Source organism: Phyllostomus hastatus, unplaced genomic scaffold (assembly GCF_019186645.2).
Source record: "Phyllostomus hastatus isolate PE091 unplaced genomic scaffold, TTU_PhHast_1.1 phas_contig_34, whole genome shotgun sequence".
Lineage (NCBI taxonomy): Eukaryota > Metazoa > Chordata > Mammalia > Chiroptera > Phyllostomidae > Phyllostomus > Phyllostomus hastatus.
The window spans coordinates 54328069-54333991 of NW_025333857.1; the positions used below are offsets into that span (position 1 = coordinate 54328069).

Consider the following 5923-nt stretch of genomic DNA (forward strand, 5'->3'; position numbering starts at 1 on the left):
AATAAAGAACCTCATCCAGTATAGTTTAAAGAAGCACCAGGAATCACCAAGGACCTTGGTTTGAATTTAAAATGTACACTTATTTGCTGTATAGCTTTGAGAAAATCACTTGACCTCTCTAACCTTCAGTGTCTTTATTAAAAAGGAACAATAATATGTACCTTGTAGGGTTGTTAGGAAGATTAGGGATTTTTTAAAATTATATTTTATTGATTATGCTATTACCATTGTCCTGATTTTTTCTACTTTGCCCCCCTCCACCCAGCACCCCCCACTCCCTCAGGCAACCCCTACACCTTTGTTCATGTCCACGGTTCAGGTGCATAAGTTCTTTGGCTACCCCATTTCCTATACTGTACTTTACATCCCCATGGCTATTCTGTGACTATCATTTTATACTTCTTAACACTCTCACCTCTTCACCCATTCCCCCACACCTTTCTCCCATCTGGCAACCATCAAAACACTCTTTACATCCATGATTCTGTCTCTGTTCTTCCTGTTTGCTTAGTTGGTTTTGTAGATTCAATTGTTGATAGATTTGTATTTATTGACATTTTATTGTTCATAGTTTTGGTCTTCTTCTTTTTCTTTTTTTGTCTTTTTTAAAATTTTATATTATTTTAATTGTTGTTCAAGTACAGTTTTCTGTCCTTTACCCCCATCCCAGCCCACCCCCCGGCCTTCTTCTTCTTTTTCTTAAACAAGTTCATTTAACATTTGATATAATAATGGTTTGGTGATGATGAACTCCTTTAGTTTTTTCTTATCTGGAAAGCTCTTTATTTGCTTTTTGATTCTAAATGATAGTTTTACTGAGTAGAACAATCTTGGCTGTAGGTCCCTGCTTTTCATGACTTTGAATATCTCTTGCCAGTCCTTTCTAGCCTGCCAAGTGTCTTTTGAGAAATCAGCTGACAGTCTTATGGGAACTCCTTTGTAGGTAACTAACTTCTTTTCTCTTGCTGCTTTTAAGATTCTCTGTTTGTCTTTAACCTTTGGCATTTTAATTATGATGTGTCTTGGAGTGGGCCTCTATGCATCCATCTTGTTTGGGACTCTGTGCTTCCTGGACTTGCATGTCTATTTCCTTCACCAAATTAAGGAAACTTTCTTTCATTATTTTTTCAAATAGATTTCCATTTTCTTGCTCTTTCTCATCTCCTTCTGGCACCCCTGTGAGGTAATGTTGGACCTCTTGAAGTTGTCCCACAGGCTGTTTACACTATCCTCATTTTTTTAAATTCATTTTTCTTCTTGTTGTTCTGATTGGTTGTCTTTGCTTCCTTATGTTCTAAATCATTCATTTGATTCTCAGTTTCATCCAGTCTACTGTTGATTCCCTGTAAGTTGTTCTTTATTTCAATTAATGTACCCTTCATTTCTGACTGGGTCTTTTTTATGCTGCTGAGGTCCTCACTAAGTTCCTTGAGCATCCTTATAACCAGTGTTTTGAAGTCTGCATCTGATAGATTGCTTATCTGCATTTTACTTACCTCTTTTTCTGGACATTTGATCTGTTCTTTCATTTGTGCCATATTTCTTTGTCTCCTCATTTTGGCAGCCTCTATGTATTTGTTTCTATGTATTAGATAGAGCTGTTTTGACTCTGTGTCTTGATAGTGTGGCCTTGGTACTATTGGCAGATCAATGGTAGGGATTTACCTAGGTTAGTCAGCTGCAAAGATTGGCTGTGACCACTTACCACCAACCTCTGCCCTCCGTGGTGGATCAGCTGTGCAGTGGCAGGTAGGTGGTGCTCAGATGTGGTCTGTAGCTGTCCACTGGATGCACTGCTCCTGCAGTTTCCCCGAGTGGTACAGGCCAAGGTCAGCCCCCACCTCTGTTTTGCCCAGGCTGCCCTTCCTGAAGAATAAAGCAATCTGAGATGGCTGCTACTTGTGCTGGTCTTGGAGATTCCCAGGTGAAACCAAGCTATGGGCCTGAGGCTCACTGAGGCCAGCTACTGCTTGTCTGATAGGATTTAGGAAGTGGTGCAGCATGAGAGCCAAGACCAGCCATTCATATGGAAATGCAGCTTGGGTGGGCCTGTAAATTGGGTGGGCTGGAGTGTCTAGGAATCTCCAAGGGGGATCAGACAGTGTTAGCCAGGTTGATTGAGTCTCAGACGTGACACAGCTTGCTGGCTCAGTCTGGATGGGTCTAGTTTCTTTAATTCCATAGTTGTCAGATTTCCATTCAACTGGATTTCTGATGGTTCTGAGTGATGATTGTTCTACATTTTAGTTGTAATTTTGGTATGGTTGTGCAAAGAGTGAGCCATGTCTGCCTATACCACCATCTTGACCAGAAGAGGGGATTAGGGATTGATTATGCAAAGCACCTAATATATTTCCTGGTTCTCTTTCAATTTATGCCTCCTTATGTTTCTAAAAGGATTTAAAGTGGCTTAAAAGTTACCTACATTGAGTAAATAAATCTAAAATAAAGAGGTAATAATTTCAGAACAAAGGGAAAACAAGCATAATAAAAAATAGAGTAAGCAAGGAGTTAGTTACAGAATTTTGCACACAATAGACATAAAATGGTGATAATGTCACATGGTAGTTTATACTAATATTCATCACCATTGCTGCTGTCATCATCTCTGCCTGGAGAAGTCCATTCATCCTTCAAATCCCCATATGGGGACTAACACTACCAGACAGTTAAAACAATGTGGCAATGGTACATGAATAGACAAACCAATGGAACAGAATAGAATGTCCATAAGAGATTTTAGTATATGATAAAGTTACAAGATTTGGAAAACCTCAGATGCAAGTGTAGAAACTAAAGCAATGAGAAGTTAAATAAATTTCCAAGTTCACACATGTAGTAAATTCTACAACTGGGATTTGAATGCAGGCATTCTGATTCCAGAGTCCATTTTATTAACCATTAAATTATAATAATGAGTTAAAAAACAATATTCAGACCTATTAGCATAATATGCTACCTTTGGGGTAAGAAGAAGGGAGAAAGGAAAAGATATTTATGTTTGCTCATGTATGCACACAAAAATTCTTCAAGGACACACAGGAAACTAACAGCAGTAGTTGCCTTTGGAGAACATGGGGATGGGCGAAGAGTAATGGGGCTAGGGGAGGTATATAGTACATTTAGAAAATTATTTTTAAATATTTGCATATGTACTTGAACTATATGAACATATACCCTGATCCAAAATTAAAATAAATACGACCACAGAAAGAAAATTCTCTCCTTGGGCAAGCCTTTCCTGACTCCCCTCACAGGCAGCACTCCTATCTTCCTTTATCACCTGTGCACACACTTTTCTCTGGTACACATCATGTTGCACTGCTCTCATTTATGTCTCACTCACCTGCTCACCTTTCCCCCAGCCCTTGGAAGGCAGGGCTCTGTTTCTTTCATTCTGCATCCCCAGCACCTAGTGCAGTCCGTGATGTGTGGTGCAGCCAGGATATGGGGAAGTGAAAGTGGGAAAGGAGAAGAAGGGGAGCAGATCAACTACGTTTGTGGGACCAGCACTGTGGAAAGGGGAATCAACTGGGGCCTTCATGTAACAATGGGAATTTGAAGAGGAAGTGAGAAGAGAGGAAAATACAGCAACCCTTGCAGAAAAGGTGTACCCAACCCAGCTAAGGCAAAGGGGTAAAAAGGGTACTGTGGGCCAGTGCTAATCAGGGGAAATGAGCTAGGGGAATCCCTACACGGAGCAGAGGTGAGAGCTGAGACTGAACCTGGAAGACCAGGAAATGGAACACAAGACTGAAACCACAGAAGCAGGACTGAGCCTCCAGAAGTGAGGATGCCCAGCCACCAGAGATTCAGCTGTAGACTCTCCACCCCTCTGATGACTGAAAGTAGGGCAGAGGGCATGTGAAAAGATTAACACTGAAAGAGACTTTCAACTTGTATATGTCCACCACACCTTCAGTCTATTGCTTTCTGTTCGTTTAAACTCTGCAAACACTCATCTGAGGGCTGAAGGGAGATCCACACTGGGTAAGGGATGTATTTTCCCCAGCAGAGCAAATCTCAGATTCCACAGGCAGGGAAACTGGCCCACTCCAGTGAGACCACACACACACTACCACCTCCCACCCCCTACAAGACTGGGTTTCTGTGGCTAACTGTGCACATCCTTACACTATGATCCACAGTAATATAGTTCATTATTTTGATTGTGTTCATCATCAAAACCGTACAAATTCAATAGTCCTTATTTTAGAGATATACGAGTACACTGGAATAGGTATAAATGAAGTGAAACAATATTTTAAATTTGCTGCAAAAGAATAACAAAGTAACATGTAAAAATGAGAAGCTTGGATTGTCCAAACAGTAGCTCTTAGGAAGAGAATGTGCTTTATGTTAAGGGTGCTTCCCTCTAAGAGGCAAGCCAGTTAAATGAAATAAGTAAAATCCTGGCTAAGTATAGCAAATATTTGTAGAAGCAAATTTTATTTCATTGCCTCACCCCTACGTGACATTTGCAAATATTGCAAAGCAATGAAAAGAGGTCATTAGGAAGGAACTAGAAACACCTTCCAATGTTATGGAAAAAAAAATTCTGACATCTTAATTATATTCTGCCACCTAGTGTCAAAGGAAATTTAACATACTTGCTCAGCCAGGCGCCAAGAGCAGAGAGGGCTGCCCTCCAACACCTGGACATCAGGGCGTGGCCTGACCCCTCAGGGACAGCCTGACCCCCGCAGAGTGTGGTGCAGGGCGACCTCTCGGCTTCCGTTCACAGCTCTAGGAGGCTCTGCAAAGGTGGTCAACAGCCCAAGTCGCAGTGCAGCCGGCGGCTGACACACACTACCTGGAGCGGGAAGGTCCAGCCTCTGCCACTCAACACAGTCCCCTGGCCCCGTTGCTATCGCTTGCCCGTTGCTAAGGGCTTCAAGGAGAAACAAACAGCAGGACTGAAAAGACAGGCTCAACCTGGGCATTTTAATCCCGAAGTTCCACAGGAGAAGGAAGAGTAACAACTGTTACATTCTAAATGGGATAGCTTTTACTCTCCAATCTTTGAGATCACACAAGGTGATGGACACAAAAATTCCTATTGATTCCCAAATACGAACTGAAAGAGTGGATTTTTAAAAGTGCTTTCAGGTCCAATTGCACAAGGCCTCTGCGGCATTTCTTGTCCAGGGAGCTGCTTGTCTGACTAAAGGGGAGCCCCATAATGCACTGGAAGGCAGGTAGGTGGTAGGGGCGGAGCCAGGCCCGGAGGTAGAACCGAGGCCTTCCAGGCACTGAGGACCCTAGGGTTTCTATACAAGTAGAAGAAGCGCAGTGATTCCTCAGAGGCCTTCAGGTTCTCCTCTGTCATTCTGTCAGCTGTCTCACTTCATTGTGGAAGACCATTGGTGTAACAGTAGCATTTAAGAAGAAACTTGATCGTGTGCATAAACTCTTCGTGGACAAGATTAGAGAATATACGTTTAAGCAACTGGCCTCTTGAGGACCTTTTCATAATGGCCCATAGGATCAGCAAGAGCTGGAGAAGGAGGTGTCTAAGGATGAATAGATAGATATACGTCAAGCCAGATGTAAACGCATTCCCTAACTTCAAATTTGAGGATCCCAAATTTGAAAGCAGTGAAAAACCCCAGTCCTAAAGAAACACCATAAAATCAATCTGATTACTTGTTATGTCTGGATTATTTGTACAGCTAGTTAGCATCAGACTAAACTTACATTTCACAGTTGTAAAAAAAAAAGTGCATTTGAAGTTATTTCTCTTAGATTTATTTCTATCTCCCCTCTCACCCCCTCCAAAAGATTTGAGAGTTAAAATAAGAACATACATAATGAAATTTCAAATTATAATTTAAAGCAGAAACTAAGACCATGAAAAAGCAGAACACAAACATAACAGCTATGAGGAAAAACAGCTGAGCTACAGTTCAGTGATAACAATCAT

The 5923-nt window shown here is 41.5% G+C and overlaps 1 pseudogene; it reads left to right on the forward strand.

The window, feature by feature from the left end:
* The first annotated feature begins 2260 nt into the window (after positions 1–2260).
* Positions 2261–5618, forward strand: LOC123820243 (annotated as a pseudogene).
* Positions 5619–5923: the final 305 nt, after the last annotated feature.